The sequence below is a fragment of the Procambarus clarkii genome, chromosome 74 (genome assembly GCF_040958095.1).
Source record: "Procambarus clarkii isolate CNS0578487 chromosome 74, FALCON_Pclarkii_2.0, whole genome shotgun sequence".
NCBI lineage: Eukaryota > Metazoa > Arthropoda > Malacostraca > Decapoda > Cambaridae > Procambarus > Procambarus clarkii.
The window spans coordinates 20,445,088-20,467,171 of NC_091223.1; the positions used below are offsets into that span (position 1 = coordinate 20,445,088).

A 22,084-nucleotide genomic window follows, 5' to 3' on the forward strand; every position below is an offset into this window, starting at 1 on the left:
GGCAGGGTGAGATCACCGTGTCTAACACGACATACTGTTATTGGCAGGGTGAGATCACCGTGTCTAACACGACATACTGTTATTGGCAGAGTGAGATCACCGTGTCTAACACGACATACTGTTATTGGCAGGGCGAGATCACCGTGTCTAACACGACATACTGTTATTGGCAGGGTGAGATCACCGTGTCTAACACGACATACTGTTATTGGCAGGGTGAGATCACCGTGTCTAGCACGAATCTTCTTTATTTGTTATTATGTTCTTCACTTGAGAAGGAAGTTGAAGAATTAACTTTCGAAAGTTATTGTACAGATTTTTTATGGCCTGACACTAAGAGGCGCGTCTCAGAGGCTGAGTAGAAGTGGAGACAATTTAGCGGGAACAGAATATATAACGAAGATTAAGGTGCAGTAAGGTGTCTCTTGGACTAATATATAACGAAGATTAAGGTGCAGTAAGGTGTCTCTTGGACCAATATATAACGAAGATTAAGGTGCAGTAAGGTGTCTCTTGGACTAATATATAACGAAGATTAAGGTGCAGTAAGGTGTCTCTTGGACCAATATATAACGAAGATTAAGGTGCAGTAAGGTGTCTCTTGGACTAATATATAACGAAGATTAAGGTGCAGTAAGGTGTCTCTTGGACTAATATATAACGAAGATTAAGGTGCAGTAAGGTGTCTCTTGGACTAATATATAACGAAGATTAAGGTGCAGTAAGGTGTCTCTTGGACCAATATATAACGAAGATTAAGGTGCAGTAAGGTGTCTCTTGGACTAATATATAACGAAGATTAAGGTGCAGTAAGGTGTCTCTTGGACTAATATATAACGAAGATTAAGGTGCAGTAAGGTGTCTCTTGGACCAATATATAACGAAGATTAAGGTGCAGTAAGGTGTCTCTTGGACTAATATATAACGAAGATTAAGGTGCAGTAAGGTGTCTCTTGGACTAATATATAACGAAGATTAAGGTGCAGTAAGGTGTCTCTTGGACCAATATATAACGAAGATTAAGGTGCAGTAAGGTGTCTCTTGGACTAATATATAACGAAGATTAAGGTGCAGTAAGGTGTCTCTTGGACTAATATATAACGAAGATTAAGGTGCAGTAAGGTGTCTCTTGGACCAATATATAACGAAGATTAAGGTGCAGTAAGGTGTCTCTTGGACTAATATATAACGAAGATTAAGGTGCAGTAAGGTGTCTCTTGGACTAATATATAACGAAGATTAAGGTGCAGTAAGGTGTCTCTTGGACTAATATATAACGAAGATTAAGGTGCAGTAAGGTGTCTCTTGGACTAATATATAACGAAGATTAAGGTGCAGTAAGGTGTCTCTTGGACTAATATATAACGAAGATTAAGGTGCAGTAAGGTGTCTCTTGGACTAATATATAACGAAGATTAAGGTGCAGTAAGGTGTCTCTTGGACTAATATATAACGAAGATTAAGGTGCAGTAAGGTGTCTCTTGGACCAATATATAACGAAGATTAAGGTGCAGTAAGGTGTCTCTTGGACTAATATATAACGAAGATTAAGGTGCAGTAAGGTGTCTGGTGAACCAATTCGCCTTCTGCAGTTTCCTTACTTCTCGTGTACTTATGATTGCTGGAACAGTATGCTGGATGTTCCGTCTTAGAGGTGAAGATGGTCAAATGTTAGAGTATTAGCTGGCTGCTGCCAGCAGGTCGAGTTAGTATGATATGTCGTGCTTCCGCTATGTCTGATCTCTTGTGGTTGTAGCTCTCAATTGTTTCATTGTTGTTTGTCAGGACTTCTCTGGTGATCTGGTTGTGTCTAGAGATGATATGTTCTTTGACCAGGCCTTGCTCTTTGTGTATTGTTAGCAGCCTTGAAAGAGATTGTTGTTTTGCCTATATACTGAGGTTAGTGGGGCTGACAGTCCCGAGTGGGCATGTGAAGGCATAGAAGACGTTCGTCCCTTTCAAGGCGTTGTGCTTGGCTCTTGTGGTATGGTTTTAACTCAGCTGGAGTTGGTAGGGGTCAGGTTTCTAGCACAATCTTAAGTGGGATCTAACAAGGACAAGTTTAAACTGAAGAATAATATAAGATGTCTCACTGTTAATGCTTCTACATATGCATCTTGGTATCCCTTCAGATCATAACTCGAAGACCTTGTGTACATTTTGATTTTGCGTTGATCAGTGTTGCACATCATTGCCCAGTCAATTGACCACTCAAGTCAAAGTTGCCTTGTAGTGATTCTGAGTCCTCGTCTCTATTTCCCGGTATATTTAAGTTTTATTAAATTTTCTGGCGATGTTCAGTCCTATGGCTAAATCATTTATATTTATGGTAAAGTATTATTTATTATGTAAGGTGCAGTATTGGTAAAGTATTATTATGTGAGGTACCTTGCCCTTGCTGAAGACTAGGTATATAATGTACCCATATTCCACGGTCACCTTCGAACATGCTAGACAAGAAGTTTTGTTTTAACTATGAGCAGCCCAGAGTGAAGCTGTGTTGAACTCCATTATTCATCAGGAGTGTTCAAGATATATGCAAACGGCATTGTTGGTGTCTGTGTAGTCATGTCTGGGTCTGCTGTTGTTCGCCGTGGGCTGTATTTTATCTGGGGAAACATTTTCTCCGTCTGCTGTCACAGTCCCAATGATTTAGTCTCGAGTATTCATTTGTATTCTCAGCTTTAAGTTGCTCAAACTTCCATCTTTCATCCACATGAAATGCGACTCCCCTCCTTGTCTTTGTTTCCTTTATTTATTACTTGGTATCCTTCTTGAAGTATTGCATTCAATATCATTTAGCTTAGTTTCTACTATTACAGTCGTATCAGGTTCTTTATTCACTGACCCTTTTAATTATTCTCTCTCCTTTGTGAGTACATCAGCAATGGTATACCGCATGTTGAAGCCGTTCTTGGGCGTGATGTTTGCGACTACTCAGAGCACTCCCGCTTGTATGTTTCTGCCGGCTTAGGTTGCAAGTGAGAAGTGTATGAAGTGCTGTATGCGAAGAGTACTTGTGAGGTAGGAAGAGGTGGATAGAGAGAAGGGCTGCAGAATATAGAGAGGAATATAGTGATAGAAAGGAGGGAGGTGTGAGCTAGCCACAGGTTTAAAGGTGGAGGAGGGCTCAAAGTCAAAGGGGAGGGGGACAGGGATGAAGGGTGGAACAGTCTGGAGGGTGTTGATACGTAGGGGGAAGAATGGGGATGTGTGGGGTTGGAGTAGTAGGTGGTGTGGGGTGGGGTGCTGTATGTGGGGGGGGAAGGTTCCAAATGATTACTTAAATGAATTTACAAAATGATAGCAACGCTCGTGGCGTCCAGTCTTCTCAACAATCTATGTCGTCCGATGCTTTGAAACTACGGGCGATTTCTACATGCCTCTTTCGCAGGAGAGGATTGTCGTAAATGTTTCCGGCACCGTTGTTACCTTAGCGTGAATGTGTTGGGTCTTGTTGTCGAAGTTGCAGGTCTCAAAACTATCCGTGTCAGCTGTGTCGATTTGTGCCACTTTTGTACGTGGTGATCATATCGCCAATCTTCCTTTTATCTTCTAGCTGTTGCTTTTGTTACGCCTCTTGCCCCTCGTAGCTCCTGGTTTTAGTTCCAAAGGACATATAGTAGCATGTCTCTGCAACACATCAGTCTATTGGAGTGATGTGCTTCTTAAGATATAGACACCACACAACTGCCACACATTCTAATTTACGTCTCCAGTTTGTCCTCTGCAGTTATTTTTTTTTAACTATTTGTCCATAAATATATTTAAAAGTCATTCTAAAATTTGCTAGCGTAGAGTGTGCTCATCTCAACACCTTTGATGTGATTCTCTGGGGACAGTTCACTATCCAGAACCTCGCTTTGATATCCTGCATTGTCACAGTTCTTTAGTTTTCTTTTCACCAAAATAATATGTTGAGTGTGACTTGTTTTTCCACATTGTCATGTGGCATTTAATCGCGTTGAGCTCCATCTGCCAGTTGTTGCTCAGCTCATTTTGTCTGGGTCATGTTAGAGGTCATATTTGTTGGGATCGAACTGTCGATATTGGAAAACCCAACATTTAAATAAATTTGTTCTCTGTGATCGCTTCAGTTTATTTTTATTTGAAGTCCAACGGGTTACCCTGACTTAATCAGGTGTTAGTTTCAACGTGACCTATTGTCAGGTGCGACACTCTTATTTGTCGAGTCCTCACTATGGACAAGAAATAATTTTGGTAAAGTCTGTATCAGGGATATATTGAGCTATATCACTAAAACACCTGAGCACATTAATAAAGACACTGTACACAGTTATATATACACCAAGATATTATGACAATGGGATAGTCGTCACCCGTCCATCGTTTACACTCACTTAAGACCATCTACTTTTCGGAATGGGCACAGTAATCCAGCACGGCGCGTTATCGTAACGCCGACATCTAGATATCAAAAACGGTAGATTTCAAAGACTTCATACGGTGTCGACCATGCCGCTAGGTCCTAATGTCCGTGTACCTGGGGCCAGATTCACGAAAGCACTTACGCATACACTTACGAACCTGTACATCTTTTCATAAGCTTTGGCGGCTTTGTTTCCAATTATTAAACAGTTAATGAGCCCCGAAGCACCAGGAGGCTGTTTGTAACAATAACAACAGTTGAATGGGAAGCTTTCATGCTTGTAAACTGTTTAATAAATGTAACCAAAGTCGTCAAAGATTGAGGAAAGTTGTTCACGTTCGTAAGTGCTTTCGTGAATCTGGCCCCTGGAGAGGGTGAAGCACGCTGTCACAGTTGGGTCACACTGGGTCACACTGGTCACACTGGGTCACACTAGGTCACACTGGGTCACACTGGGTCACACTGGTCACAGTTGGGTCACACTGGGTCACACGACGAGGGCATGTCGACTGGCTGGGAGTGAGTAGGTTACTGTTACTGCTCACCTTCCCACCAGCACTCATTGCCTCGCCCGCCCGGTCATTCTGATTGGTCATCACAATTCCCGCCACCGGACGAGCCACACCGTGCTGGCCGTTAACAACCTTCATGGCTGTTAACATCCTTCTCTCTGTAACATTTAGAAAGAAAACATTACTCTTAAATACCAACAATTCTATTCCGATGCGACGCAATAACACGATAAACAAAACTTTACGTGACATGATAGAGAATATGTTAGTGGTCATGCTAGAGGTCATGTTGGAGAACATGTTAGAGGTCATGTTAGACTTCTAGACTTCTGACATGACCTCTAACATGTCGGGCTGTTGGGGATATAGCCTCGGCTACCAATGACTTTTGTACAGTCACGGTGGTCCAGTGATTAAGGAACCAGGTACGGTATGGTGCATAGTGCTCCTGGCTGTCTGGGTTCGAATCCTTCAGGGGTGTGGAGTTTTCAGTTATATATATATATATATATATATATATATATATATATATATATATATATATAGAGAGAGAGAGAGAGAGAGAGAGAGAGAGAGAGAGAGAGAGAGAGAGAGATGGACAAGAAAACAAAAAAAGCAAATGTTAAATTCCTTATGCAAATATCTTAAATAATTAACTTTACGCCAAAGCAGCTGACGGCTACTTTAAACAATTCCAATTGCCGCAATCGGTATTTTTATTTACTAAATTCACCCAAGAGGAACTTATCTAATCTTGGCCTCCAATTTTCTGACACTCGCAGTGGTTATCTTGTAGAAGAAGATGAATGAGTGCAAGCTCTTTCTTGTACATGTTATATTACATGTATACATGTTATACATGATAATTGCTCTTTCTCAAGAGTTGAGCCCTTGACTGCTCTCACTCGTCTGGGTACCGCAAGGCTACAAAACGATGTTTATGGTTATGCCTTGCTTGTGGGTACTAGACAAATATCTTTGCCTTCACATAAACTGCTACATTGTAACCTGCAGAATGTCTTCCTTTTCCAACTGGAGACGATGAGAACTGTTTTCAGTGAGTGGTGAGGTGTTGCCGTATATCGTCACTTGGCTGCCGTGTCCGCACTGATCTCTTCACGTGGACGAAGACCAGGCGGTGAGAGGACGGTATCTGTGCTTGGTGCCCGGGATGGTGCGGCTGCGTTCTCTCTTAACATCCCTCTCCTAACTTAGTCTTAATTGTCACCTGAGACTTCCTCAAGAACACGACCACTTGTATGTGTGCGCCTTAAAACTGTCGGTGGTTAAGGTGCTGGTCCGTCGCCTGCTCCCATCCCCCTACACCCCATCCCCCGTCCCCTGCATCCCCCTCCCCAACACCCCTTCACTATATTAAACACCCCATCTCCCTCATCGTCATCACCCCCTTACCCCACTGCCAACATTCCCTCCTCCATCCCCTACACCTCCCCTTTCTCATTCCATTTACCCCCCCCCCCACCCATTCCTTAGCCCCTCCTATCCCCAACACCTCGTTCCCGATCTCTGACACCCTTTCTCCATCCATCCACTATACCTTTCCCTTTGGACACTTTCCCTCCATCCCCCTTTCCCATCCCCCTTCCCCAACACCCTCTTCCCATCCACAACGCCCCTCCTGTATCCCCCACATCTCCCCTCCCCCACATCCCTTCCCCCCCCCCTCCACATCCCTGCCCTGCCCTGCCCCCCCCCACATCCCTGCCCCCCCCCCCCCCCTCATCCTTCAACCAGTAGGCCGGAGACACCAACAAACACGCACCTGTGTTGTAGGAGAGCAGTCGACCTGAGTGCACAAAGTTGAAGTAGGATGACTTAATATGGTAATTTCTAGGAGGTGGAGATGACGTGGGAGGGAGAGAGTGGGAGTGGTGTGACACCCGGGGTGCAGTGTTAGTACTTGTTATAGAGGGGAGCGTCTGAGACACGAGTGGTGGCAACAGTAACACGTGGTCACCCACCTGGCCGCCTCACCCACGGCCACCACCACTCTCACAACGTATATATCTATTATTATTATTATTATTATTATACAATGTTAAAATTAAAGCAAAATGAAGTAGATCTGAGAGCAAGGTCAGGAGACTTGCCAGAACAACCGGTAATTATATGAGAGAATGAGAGCACCTGAGAAATGTGTCATGGCATTAAGATGTCTTAGGGAGGTGTGGAGACTGTCCGACATGGTACAGTATGCAAGACTAAAATTCTCAGAGGGCGACAAGAGACGCCAGCACTAATACAAGACAATAACAATGATGCCCCAGCACTTGACCTCTTGAGGACAGAGGTGACGGGACAATACCAGACAATGGTTTAACATGCAGTACCAAGAGATACAAGAGCACAAGTGTAACGGGGCGAGGAGTGAAGGCAGAGATGATCAGGATATATGACCTTGCAGTGGAGGTCAAGAAGCAACCCAAGATGTTCCAGGGTCATATTGGAAGGTAGATGTGAGTGACAGTGACAGTGACGGGGGTATACAAGAGGGAGGAACAAGCGGTGATCAAGACGCTAGTGCTCTCTAGAGTGGAGTACTGCTGCACAATGACAGCCCCTTTCAAAGCTGGAGAAACTGCTGACCTGAAGAGCGTGCAGAGATCCTTTACTGCTAGAATCTATTCACTAAAACATCTAAATTATTGGGACCGACTAAAATGCCTAAATTTGTATTCTCTTGAGCGCAGGAAGGAGAGATACATAATAATTTTCACGTTGAAAATAGTAGAGGGGCTGGTCCCAAACCTGCACACAGAAATAACACCATATGAAACCAAAGGCATGACAGGATGTGCAGAATATCCTCGTTGAAAAGCAGAGGTGCAACAGGTACTCTGAGAGAGAACTCAGGGTTCTCATCAACATCAGAGGCCCGAGACTGTTCAACACGCTTCCACTACACATACGAGACATAACTGGCCGACCCCTCGCAGTGTTCAAGAGAGAACTTGATAAACACCTCCAAAGGATACCTGATCAACCAGGCTCCTGGATTCATACGTCAGGCTGCGAGCAGTCGCGTCCAACAGCCTGGTTGACCAATCCAGCAACCAGAAGGCCTGGTCGAAGAGCGGGCCGCGGGGACGTTGAGGCCCGAAATCATGGCAAGGTAACCGCAAGGTAAGGATGAAGTGAGGAGGGTAAACAAGAGGGAAGGAGGACAAACACAAGATGACAAGAAGATCTGTGAAGAACACGAGATATTTACAACCAATCCAAACAGCTTCCGGTAGAAGGAACCATCACGAGAGAAGATCAACAAATATTGAAGTAATAGATGTCTTGGGTCTTCCTTCTGAACCCAGAGCTGGAGGACCCAATAACGCATTTTGAAGTCAAGGTCTGAGACAAGTGTACGTGTAGTGAGGGGCCCAGCACACAGTGTACAGTATGGTGGGACAAGTGTACGTGTAGTGAGGGGCCCAGCACACAGTGTACAGTATGGTGGGACAAGTGTACGTGTAGTGAGGGGCCCAGCACACAGTGTACAGTATGGTGAGACAAGTGTACGTGTAGTGAGGGGCCCAGCACACAGTGTACAGTATGGTGGGACAAGTGTACGTGTAGTGAGGGGCCCAGCACACAGTGTACAGTATGGTGGGACAAGTGTACGTGTAGTGAGGGGCCCAGCACACAGTGTACAGTATGGTGGGACAAGTGTACGTGTAGTGAGGGGCCCAGCACATAATGTACAGTATGGTGGGACAAGTGTACGTGTAGTGAGGGGCCCAGCACATAGTGTACAGTATGGTGGGACAAGTGTACGTGTAGTGAGGGGCCCAGCACACAGTGTACAGTATGGTGGGACAAGTGTACGTGTAGTGAGGGGCCCAGCACACAGTGTACAGTATGGTGGGACAAGTGTACGTGTAGTGAGGGGCCCAGCACACAGTGTACAGTATGGTGGGACAAGTGTACGTGTAGTGAGGGGCCCAGCACACAGTGTACAGTATGGTGGGACAAGTGTACGTGTAGTGAGGGGCCCAGCACACAGTGTACAGTATGGTGGGACAAGTGTACGTGTAGTGAGGGGCCCAGCACACAGTGTACAGTATGGTGGGACAAGTGTACGTGTAGTGAGGGGCCCAGCACATAGTGTACAGTATGGTGGGACAAGTGTACGTGTAGTGAGGGGCCCAGCACATAGTGTACAGTATGGTGGGACAAGTGTACGTGTAGTGAGGGGCCCAGCACACAGTGTACAGTATGGTGGGACAAGTGTACGTGTAGTGAGGGGCCCAGCACACAGTGTACAGTATGGTGGGACAAGTGTACGTGTAGTGAGGGGCCCAGCACATAGTGTACAGTATGGTGGGACAAGTGTACGTGTAGTGAGGGGCCCAGCACATAGTGTACAGTATGGTGGGACAAGTGTACGTGTAGTGAGGGGCCCAGCACATAGTGTACAGTATGGTGGGACAAGTGTCATAATAATTTGTGTCATAATAATTTGTGGGACAAGTGTCATAATAAAAAGTGTTTAAAAGTGTTTGAAAGAGTGATTAGGAATCAAATTTCTAGTTTATGGAAAACAATGAATTGCACAATCCAGGACAACATGGATTTAGAGCGGGAAGATCCTGTCTGTCACAGTTACTCAACCACTATGACAAAATCACAGAAGCTCTAGAAGAAAAGCAAAATGCAGATGTTGTATACACAGACTTTGCAAAGGCGTTCGACAAATGTGACCATGGGGTGATAGCTCACAAAATGAGGTCAATGGGAATAACTGGAAAAGTAGGACGCTGGATACTCAATTTCCTGTCGAACAGAACACAAAGAGTAACAGTCAATCAGATAAAATCGAGTCCAAGCGATGTTAAAAGCTCTGTACCTCAAGGTACAGTCCTTGCACCGCTACTGTTCCTTATTCTCATATCTGATATAGACAAAAATACACGCCACAGCTTCGTGTCGTCCTTTGCAGATGACACAAAAATCAGCATGAAAATTACCTCTGCTGAAGACATTGAAAAACTACAAGCAGATGTCAACAAAGTTTTTGATTGGGCAGCAGAAAATAACATGATGTTTAACAGTGATAAATTTCAGGTACTCAGGTACGGCAAAAATGAGGATCTGAAACATAATACAGGGTACAAAACACAATCGAATCTTCCCATAGTAGAAAAACAGCATGTCAAGGATTTGGGAATAATGATGTCCGACGATCTAACGTTTAGGGAGCATAACCAAGCAAATATCGCGTCAGCCAGAAAAATGATCGGATGGATTACGAGAACTTTCAAATCCAGGGATCCCATCACAATGGTTGTACTCTTCAAGTCACTTGTGCTGTCCCGTCTCGAGCACTTCCCCCTTCAGAGCAGGAGAGATTGCTGAAATAGAGGGAATACAGAGAACATATACGGCACGCATAGACGAGATAAAACACCTAAATTATTGGGATCGTCTCAAAGCTCTCCAAATGTACTCTCTAGAAAGGAGACGAGAGAGATACCAAATAATATACACATGGAAAATACTGGAGGGTCAGGTCCCAAATCTACACAGTAAAATAACAACGTACTGGAGTGAACGATATGGAAGAAAATGCAAGATTGAACCAGTGAAGAGCAGAGGTGCCATAGGCACAATCAGAGAGCACTGTATAAACATCAGGGGTCCGCGGTTGTTCAACGTCCTCCCAGCGAGCATAAGAAATATTGCCGGAACAACCGTGGACATCTTCAAGAGAAAACTGGACGGTTTTCTAAGAGAAGTTCCGGATCAGCCGGGCTGTGGTGGGTACGTGGCCCTGCGGGCCGCTCCAAGCAACAGCCTGGTGGACCAAACTCTCACAAGTCGAGCCTGGCCTCGGGCCGGGCTTGGGGAGTAGAAGAACTCCCAGAACCCCATCAACCAGGTATCAACCAGGTGTACGTGTAGTGAGGGGCCCAGCACACAGTGTACAGTATGGTGGGACAAGTGTACGTGTAGTGAGGGGCCCAGCACACAGTGTACAGTATGGTGGGACAAGTGTACGTGTAGTGAGGGGCCCAGCACACAGTGTACAGTATGGTGGGACAAGTGTACGTGTAGTGAGGGGCCCAGCACACAGTGTACAGTATGGTGGGACAAGTGTACGTGTAGTGAGGGGCCCAGCACACAGTGTACAGTATGGTGAGACAAGTGTACGTGTAGTGAGGGGCCCAGCACACAGTGTACAGTATGGTGAGACAAGTGTACGTGTAGTGAGGGGCCCAGCACACAGTGTACAGTATGGTGAGACAAGTGTACGTGTAGTGAGGGGCCCAGCACACAGTGTACAGTATGGTGGGACAAGTGTACGTGTAGTGAGGGGCCCAGCACACAGTGTACAGTATGGTGAGACAAGTGTACGTGTAGTGAGGGGCCCAGCACACAGTGTACAGTATGGTGAGACAAGTGTACGTGTAGTGAGGGGCCCAGCACACAGTGTACAGTATGGTGGGACAAGTGTACGTGTAGTGAGGGGCCCAGCACACAGTGTACAGTATGGTGGGACAAGTGTACGTGTAGTGAGGGGCCCAGCACATAGTGTACAGTATGGTGGGACAAGTGTACGTGTAGTGAGGGGCCCAGCTGCCCCAGCACACAGTGTACAGTATGGTGGAACAAGTGTACGTGTAGTGAGGGGCCCAGCACATAGTGTACAGTATGGTGGGACAAGTGTACGTGTAGTGAGGGGCCCAGCACATAGTGTACAGTATGGTGGGACAAGTGTACGTGTAGTGAGGGGCCCAGCACACAGTGTACAGTATGGTGGGACAAGTGTACGTGTAGTGAGGGGCCCAGCACACAGTATACAGTATGGTGGGACAAGTGTACGTGTAGTGAGGGGCCCAGCACATAGTGTACAGTATGGTGGGACAAGTGTACGTGTAGTGAGGGGCCCAGCACATAGTGTACAGTATGGTGGGACAAGTGTACGTGTAGTGAGGGGCCCAGCACACAGTGTACAGTATGGTGGGACAAGTGTACGTGTAGTGAGGGGCCCAGCACACAGTGTACAGTATGGTGGGACAAGTGTACGTGTAGTGAGGGGCCCAGCACACAGTGTACAGTATGGTGGGACAAGTGTACGTGTAGTGAGGGGCCCAGCACACAGTGTACAGTATGGTGGGACAAGTGTACGTGTAGTGAGGGGCCCAGCACACAGTGTACAGTATGGTGGGACAAGTGTACGTGTAGTGAGGGGCCCAGCACACAGTGTACAGTATGGTGGGACAAGTGTACGTGTAATGAGGGGCCCAGCACACAGTGTACAGTATGGTGGGACAAGTGTACGTGTAGTGAGGGGCCCAGCACACAGTGTACAGTATGGTGGGACAAGTGTACGTGTAGTGAGGGGCCCAGCACATAGTGTACAGTATGGTGGGACAAGTGTACGTGTAGTGAGGGGCCCAGCACACAGTGTACAGTATGGTGGGACAAGTGTACGTGTAGTGAGGGGCCCAGCACACAGTGTACAGTATGGTGGGACAAGTGTACGTGTAGTGAGGGGCCCAGCACATAGTGTACAGTATGGTGGGACAAGTGTACGTGTAGTGAGGGGCCCAGCACACAGTGTACAGTATGGTGGGACAGTACACAGTGTTAAGCAGCAACACCCCAGGATCCACAGGGGTTGTGTGTCAGTGAAAAATGGAGTAATATTTTCTTGTGATGTCTATCGAAGTTATTGTTGAGGAAAGTTGCTCTAAGAGTTGGTCTAACATTTACAACAATACTTCAGAGGGCTTAATGGTTTAGTGGTTCTAACTCGTCAGCGTAACTCCCTCCTCCACAAACTGTAGTCTTGATGTCAGAACAAAATATAAAGTCATGCATTACTGTAACCCCATTCCAGTCTCAGATCACGTCATGGACATAAATATGCATTAGCTGCCATGTATGTGAATACTGTAGATGAAAAGAATTCAGCAATTTTGGTACTTTAGCTAGTTCTCACGATTTGAAAAGCGACACATTTGCTGAATACTTTCAGCAAGCATAACAAATATTGCCGGAAAGGTGGACCTCTAAAAGAAGCAAGAGGCGCCGGACCAACCAGGCTGTAGTGGATATACGGGCCTGCGGGCCGCTCCAAGCAACAGCCTGGTGGACCAAGTTATCACAAGTGGAGCCTGGCCTCAGGCCGGGCTCGGGGGCTAGAACAACTCCCGGAACCCACTTCAGGTCAACTCCAGGAAGTGGTTTTTGCCCAACCATAAGTGCAAGACCCCAGACAACCCATCTAACATGTGTAAGGATGCGTCAGTATTGTGGTGTTATTAATGTCAGGAAACAAGCAAAATGTGTAGTTAACAGTGTAACAATTGTGATGCATAAAGTGAGGCGGGGGGGGGGGGGCGGGGGGGGGGGGGCTGGAGGCTGGCGGCCAGAGAGGGGCAGCCAGCGCCGCCCCTCACCTAGTCCTCCCCTCGTCAGACGTAAACAAACCATTGAGCAAGTCTTGTCACACGGCTGGGCCCAGAAAAGGGGGAACCGAGATATAAAGATATGATAAACGTCACCTCGCTAGGGTAGAGAACAGCCACAGGAGTTATGATCACGACATACAAGACACTCCGGGAAGCTGTGACATGACAGAGGCACCATGGTATCAGACGCAACACAGCAAGTCAACACAAATGGACACCCAGTTATATAGAGGTGTATAAAGTATTTCTCCAGTGTAAACATGTGTCAAATGTAATAGTTCCCCCCATTGTTGGGGCAGGCACTTCCCCACAATGCACCCCACAACAGTTGATTAACTCAAATAAATCAAAATCAAATATTTATTCAGGTAAAGTACATATATACAAGGTGAGATACAAAACATTGATGGATTTATAGATAGAGCTAGTACATACAATGCCTAAAGCCACTATTACGCAAAGCGTTTCAGGCAGAAAGTCGCACGTTCCTGTTTACTGCTAGGTAAACAGAAACATGAGGTGTAAAGAAAATGCTCAAAGTCTTGCCCTTCCTGGGAATCGAACTTGGTGTAGTAAATACTATTCCCTATCCATATGATATAATTAAAGATAGAAATTGACATGCGCAATATACAGGAGGAGGGGCTTAGCTGCCGGGTAAGAGGCTATCCTTATGTGCTCCCAGGATATGTATTCCAGGCTCTCTGCTTGATAGAAAGGGGACTGAAGTGTAGTAAAGGCTGGTCTCTGCTACATTCACCAACCTGTCAGGATTTACCACATTAACTCATTTACAAAACTGTCATAATAATTATAACTTTAAAGTGAAGCTGTAGCACTGGTTATATATTGCCTAATTTTACCTCAACTAATTTGTTACCTAACTATATATTATGATTATTTTCTTAGTACTGTATAGTAAATATTAACTGATTTGTTAAATTAATTATAACTAAGCTAAAAATATGCAGATATAATATACAACAAAATATTGATTTATAGATCTTAATAAATATTACCTAACTTTTGTTATGTATGAAGTATGAAAAGAGTCGGCAAAGATCTATTAACTAGAGTATTCTGCATATTAATGTGAAACTCTTAAGTACCATAACAGCCTAAATTGAGTACTAACTGGTTGTTGGGCATTAAGCCCGGGATATAACCCAGTGTGTGGAAGGGCGTGGGAGGAGGTTAAGGGCTGTTGCACTCACTGTATACAACGGATCCCTCACTATACAAGCCAAACAAACAGTAAAGCACACTTATTCCCTATTACTGGTGGGCACCCGGTGGCGCTGAGTCTAGTGGAGTTATAACAAGACTTTTCTAATCCTGTTGGTGGACTAATGCACCAGTTATTTTGGTAGACACGTGTGATGAGAGTGAGGCGTAGCTGGTTACTGGTAGTGAAGCAGTCTCCTCTGGCCCTCCACACTCTTGCTACTCCACTACCACACTGTTGGGCGTGAACACATGCACTAAATATCATCACCTCCTCAACTTTCAAGCTAAACGTTCTGAGATGCTACACACCCGAGGCTTATACGAGAGGACAATTTGATTACGCATTTTGGTTTTACAAGGTAACCAACTCCATCAAAATATTAAGTATGTACCCAACTCATTTAATGAACCAATAATCGATGGGATAACTGAGATATGTCAGTTGGTTATGTAAGTGTACCTAAGATAGTGTACACTCTACATTATTAAACCAGTTAACACTGTGCAGCATTACTGAGAGTACTCAGGTTATGGGAGCCGGTGGCTGAGCGGACACAACACTGGACGCGTGATCCTGTGGTCCCGGGTTCGATCCCGGGCGCCGGCGAGAAACAATGGGCAGAGTTTCTTTCACCCTGATGCTCCTGTTACCTAGCAGTAAATAGGTACCTGGGAGTTAGACAGTTGTCAAGGGCTGCTTCCTGGGAGGTGGAGGCCTGTTCGAGGACCGGGCCGCGGGGACACTAAAGCCCCAAAATCATCTCAAGATAACCTCATGCATGATGGGGTAACGATGTGTATATCAGTGTTATACCGACGGTTGTGTAGACGAAGGTGCAAGACGTGTCAGCCTGTAGTAGACCAGCAGGATAAATTATTATGCTCGTTTCATTAGCAGTGATGAAGAGAATACTTAAACGAATGTCTGATGAAAATCTTACTGACCGAACATATTCGCAAAGACCTGAAAGTTAATTCACATTTGTTAATGTAAATATGGTAAAAGTGTAAGAAATGAGTCATTACTTTAATCTAAGAATCTTCGAAAGGCTAGGCTCTGCACACACACACACACACACACACACACACACACACACACACACACACACACACACACACACACACACACACACACACACACACACACACACACACACACACAAACACCGACTCTTTGTCGTACAGTGAAAAAAGGGAGTGCGTTGGCCTTTGGTGTTCATTATTTAGCCTAGTCACGTGGCGGCTGCGGGGACTATTCCCCCCTTTGCTTTAGCCAGCTTGTGGTAAATGATTATGCTGAGTTATAATAAATATTATTTGTGTCGGCGGCGGTGGCTGAGAAACACCAGGAAACACTTGAGGTGTTGTGGGAGGCGAGCCAGACTGCACGCAACACATTATTGTGGATGTGGTCGGGCAGCAATTTATCCCTTCAGTTAATTTATTATGCAACAGAATAACCGTCCATCGAGTAGGATGAGTATTATGTTGCATATTAAATATCCCTATTGCACACCCGTCGATTGGGCGTGTAATAGGTCACATGAGAAACGTAATTGGTGGAGGAACTGTACACTGGATTTTGTTGAGGTAAACCACTTAGTTACGTGGCAGATGAGCTAGTTACATCATTTGTTAACGTAGAAATATATCAACAGTATTTTCACTGTTTATCACAGTATGAGGTCATCACCATGACCTCATGATGAGGTCATCACCTTGACCTCATGAGGCACCAACAGTGTGAGGTAGTGAGGCAAGAGCCGACGGTCCTCACTGCTGCTGGGTGAGGTGCTGCGGGTTACGTGAGTTACGTCACGCGTTACGTCACTGTTACGTTATGTACGCCAGGCGTCACACACTGTTACGTTATGTACGCCAGGCGTCACACACTGTTACGTTATGTACGCCAGGCGTCACACACTGTTACGTTATGTACGCCAGGCGTCACACACTGTTACGTTATGTACGCCAGGCGTCACACACTGTTACGTTATGTGCGCCAGGCGTCACACACTGTTACGTTATGTACGCCAGGCGTCACACACTGTTACGTTATGTACGCCAGGCGTCACACACTTACGTTATGTACGCCAGGCGTCACACACTGTTACGTTATGTACGCCAGGCGTCACACTGTTACGTTATGTACGCCAGGCGTCACACTGTTACGTTATGTACGCCAGGCGTCACACTGTTACGTTATGTACGCCAGGCGTCACACTGTTACGTTATGTACGCCAGGCGTCACACTGTTACGTTATGTACGCCAGGCGTCACACTGTTACGTTATGTACGCCAGGCGTCAAACACTGTTACGTTATGTACGCCAGGCGTCACACTGTTACGTTATGTACGCCAGGCGTCATACACTGTTACGTTATGTACGCCAGGCGTCACACTGTTACGTTATGTACGCCAGGCGTCACACTGTTACGTTATGTACGCCAGGCGTCATACACTGTTACGTTATGTACGCCAGGCGTCACACACTGTTACGTTATGTACGCCAGGCGTCACACACTGTTACGTTATGTACGCCAGGCGTCACACACTGTTACGTTATGTACGCCAGACGTCACACTGTTACGTTATGTACGCCAGGCGTCACACACTGTTACGTTATGTACGCCAGGCGTCACATACTGTTACGTTATGTACGCCAGGCGTCACATACTGTAAACCAGACCTAAACGGTCGTACTAACGTGCCCTAACCTAACCTACCCAGAGGACCCATAACAGAAAACGTGACAGAAGGTAAATTCGCGAGCCGCTGCCATTTTCTAGTACGATAGTTTCTGGCCTTAGGTAGCGTATACGTCAAAATGCGACGTGCTATAACGGGAACAGGTCTCCGAGGCATGATTCGTGCTACGGTCCAAAGACCACAGCCTCGACTGATACTAGCTTCAGTTGAGTGACATTAGAGTCCCCTCCATCCCATCCTAAATCCTTATCCTGACCCCTGTCAAGTGCTATATAGTCGTAATAGCTTTGCGCTTTGCTCTCATAATTTGTTTGTAGAGTCCAGGAGGATCTTTGTTACATTTAGGGATAATTTTTGGGTAGATATAAATAGGACTGGTTATGGGCCAATAGGCTTTCTGCTGTTTAATTCGTGTGCTCTCGTGTTGATAGGTGGGGTCCTGCTAATCCCTGATACCTGATCAACCAGGCTGTGACTCATACGTCAGGCTGGGAGCAGCCGCGTCCAACAGCCTGGTTGACCAGTCCAGCAACCAGGAGGGCTGGTCGACGACCGGGCCGCGGGGACGCTAAGCCCCGGAAGCACCTCAAGGTAACCTCAAGGGAGGTCGGGCTCCCCGCCACACGCCTCGGGACCACTGGCACCTGGGCATTATCTTATTGGTATTTTTTGACTAATTATCAGCACTTTTATCTAATTATTTCGAATAATTTTATTCGAATAATTATATTTATAATTATCTCGACCAATATAGTCGAGATAACAACTCGAGATAAGTCGAGTCAACAACTATATTGGTGTTGGGCGCCTGGTAGTGTCCCGGGTATTGTGACTGATAACGTCAGTGTTGGTGTTGGGCGCCTGGTAGTGTCCCGGGTATTGTGACTGATAACGTCAGTGTTGGTGTTGGGCGCCTGGTAGTGTCCCGGGTATTGTGACTGATAACGTCAGTGTTGGTGTTGGGCGCCTGGTAGTGTCCCGGGTATTGTGACTGATAACGTGAGTGTTGGTGTTGGGCGCCTGGTAGTGTCCCGGGTATTGTGACTGATAACGTCAGTGTTGGTGTTGGGCGCCTGGTAGTGTCCCGGGTATTGTGACTGATAACGTCAGTGTTGGTGTTGGGCGCCTGGTAGTGTCCCGGGTATTGTGACTGATAACGTGAGTGTTGGTGTTGGGCGCCTGGTAGTGTCCCGGGTATTGTGACTGATAACGTCAGTGTTGGTGTTGGGCGCCTGGTAGTGTCCCGGGTATTGTGACTGATAACGTCAGTGTTGGTGTTGGGCGCCTGGTAGTGTCCCGGGTATTGTGACTGATAACGTCAGTGTTGGTGTTGGGCGCCTGGTAGTGTCCCGGGTATTGTGACTGATAACGTCAGTGTTGGTGTTGGGCGCCTGGTAGTGTCCCGGGTATTGTGACTGATAACGTCAGTGTTGGTGTTGGGCGCCTGGTAGTGTCCCGGGTATTGTGACTGATAACGTGAGTGTTGGTGTTGGGCGCCTGGTAGTGTCCCGGGTATTGTGACTGATAACGTCAGTGTTGGTGTTGGGCGCCTGGTAGTGTCCCGGGTATTGTGACTGATAACGTCAGTGTTGGTGTTGGGCGCCTGGTAGTGTCCCGGGTATTGTGACTGATAACGTCAGTGTTGGTGTTGGGCGCCTGGTAGTGTCCCGGGTATTGTGACTGATAACGTAAGTGTTGGTGTTGGGCGCCTGGTAGTGTCCCGGGTATTGTGACTGATAACGTAAGTGTTGGAACACTTGACGTTAGGTCATGTTTGGTTTATGTTTTCTTAATGACAACCCGCGGTGAGGGCAACATTGTTCCCTGACACGGTGCCATCCTTAGTTTATTTGCCTTCTTGACGGGTTTATTTCCGCCACACTTTTTCTTCCCCGAGGTTTTTACTATTATTATTTGTTTGCATATTTCCCCTAACGATGTTCATAGTCAGTGTTCGTGTGGTGTGAGAGATTGGTAGCCTGGCCGTCCTCGTCTGTGTGTGTGTGTGTGTGTGTGTGTGTGTGTGTGTGTGTGTGTGTGTTGTTACCTGCGTCTTCAGGGTGAGGGCTTGTCCTTGTAACTGCTGAGTGCCTGTGTGCTTCGTGCAGCCAAATAACACTTCTTGCATGTGGTTAATTATAAGTAAATAAGTAAAAAGAAATAAGTAAAATGCTGAAGCATCAGTAAAATTCTGTTTTCAGTGAACCCCTAAACACATTGAAGATCGATGATACAGATGAATTCTTCATTAATGTGACACCAACATCAAACCACATAACAGAGGTCACATTAACCCCACTTGGACTCTCAAGTAGACATAGTTCAGTTGTGTAGACAGCATGACCATACACTCAGCACCAGGCCCACACTCCTGGTTCAGTTGTGTAGACAGCATGACCATACACTCAGCACCAGGCCCACACTCCTGGTTCAGTTGTGTAGACAGCATGACCATACACTCAGCACCAGGCCCACACTCCTGGTTCAGTTGTGTAGACAGCATGACCATACACTCTGCACCAGGCCCACACTCCTGGTTCAGTTGTGTAGACAGCATGACCATACACTCAGCACCAGGCCCACACTCCTGGTTCAGTTGTGTAGACAGCATGACCATACACTCAGCACCAGGCCCACACTCCTGGTTCAGTTGTGTAGACAGCATGACCATACACTCAGCACCAGGCCCACACTCCTGGTTCAGTTGTGTAGACAGCATGACCATACACTCTGCACCAGGCCCACACTCCTGGTTCAGTTGTGTAGACAGCATGACCATACACTCTGCACCAGGCCCACACTCCTGGTTCAGTTGTGTAGACAGCATGACCATACACTCAGCACCAGGCCCACACTCCTGGTTCAGTTGTGTAGACAGCATGACCATACACTCAGCACCAGGCCCACACTCCTGGTTCAGTTGTGTAGACAGCATGACCATACACTCAGCACCAGGCCCACACTCCTGGTTCAGTTGTGTAGACAGCATGACCATACACTCTGCACCAGGCCCACACTCCTGGTTCAGTTGTGTAGACAGCATGACCATACACTCTGCACCAGGCCCACACTCCTGGTTCAGTTGTGTAGACAGCATGACCATACACTCAGCACCAGGCCCACACTCCTGGTTCAGTTGTGTAGACAGCATGACCATACACTCAGCACCAGGCCCACACTCCTGGTTCAGTTGTGTAGACAGCATGACCATACACTCAGCACCAGGCCCACACTCCTGGTTCAGTTGTGTAGACAGCATGACCATACACTCAGCACCAGGCCCACACTCCTGGTTCAGTTGTGTAGACAGCATGACCATACACTCTGCACCAGGCCCACACTCCTGGTTCAGTTGTGTAGACAGCATGACCACACACTCAGCACCAGGCCCACACTCCTGGTTCAGTTGTGTAGACAGCATGACCATACACTCAGCACCAGGCCCACAATCCTGGTTCAGTTGTGTAGACAGCATGACCATACACTCAGCACCAGGCCCACACTCCTGGTTCAGTTGTGTAGACAGCATGACCATACACTCAGCACCAGGCCCACACTCCTGGTTCAGTTGTGTAGACAGCATGACCATACACTCTGCACCAGGCCCACACTCCTGGTTCAGTTGTGTAGACAGCATGACCACACACTCAGCACCAGGCCCACACTCCTGGTTCAGTTGTGTAGACAGCATGACCATACACTCAGCACCAGGCCCACACTCCTGGTTCAGTTGTGTAGACAGCATGACCATACACTCAGCACCAGGCCCACACTCCTGGTTCAGTTGTGTAGACAGCATGACCATACACTCAGCACCAGGCCCACACTCCTGGTTCAGTTGTGTAGACAGCATGACCATACACTCTGCACCAGGCCCACACTCCTGGTTCAGTTGTGTAGACAGCATGACCACACACTCAGCACCAGGCCCACACTCCTGGTTCAGTTGTGTAGACAGCATGACCATACACTCAGCACCAGGCCCACACTCCTGGTTCAGTTGTGTAGACAGCATGACCATACACTCAGCACCAGGCCCACACTCCTGGTTCAGTTGTGTAGACAGCATGACCATACACTCAGCACCAGGCCCACACTCCTGGTTCAGTTGTGTAGACAGCATGACCATACACTCTGCACCAGGCCCACACTCCTGGTTCAGTTGTGTAGACAGCATGACCACACACTCAGCACCAGGCCCACACTCCTGGTTCAGTTGTGTAGACAGCATGACCACACACTCAGCACCAGGCCCACACTCCTGGTTCAGTTGTGTAGACAGCATGACCACACACTCAGCACCAGGCCCACACTCCTGGTTCAGTTGTGTAGACAGCATGACCACACACTCAGCACCAGGCCCACACTCCTGGTTCAGTTGTGTAGACAGCATGACCATACACTCAGCACCAGGCCCACACTCCTGGTTCAGTTGTGTAGACAGCATGACCATACACTCAGCACCAGGCCCACACTCCTGGTTCAGTTGTGTAGACAGCATGACCATACACTCTGCACCAGGCCCACACTCCTGGTTCAGTTGTGTAGACAGCATGACCATACACTCAGCACCAGGCCCACACTCCTGGTTCAGTTGTGTAGACAGCATGACCACACACTCAGCACCAGGCCCACACTCCTGGAATACTATATTCATCAAGAAGTGCAAAACACCACTATCACAGGCCCTAAACATCTTATGGTGACGGAGCCCTGATACTGGCGTCATCCCTCACATACTTAAACAACGGAGATCGCGCCACTTCACAAAGGAGGTAGTAAAGCAGATGCAAAAAATATATAACGAATAGTTC

General features: G+C 47.0%; 1 protein-coding gene across 4 annotated transcripts in view; it reads left to right on the top strand.

Annotated features, from left to right (window-relative positions):
• LOC123767427 (mitogen-activated protein kinase kinase kinase 7) overlaps window positions 1-22,084 on the top strand; it is a 685,923-nt gene that overhangs the window by 366,210 nt on the left and 297,629 nt on the right. The gene's annotated exons all lie outside the window — the stretch shown is intronic.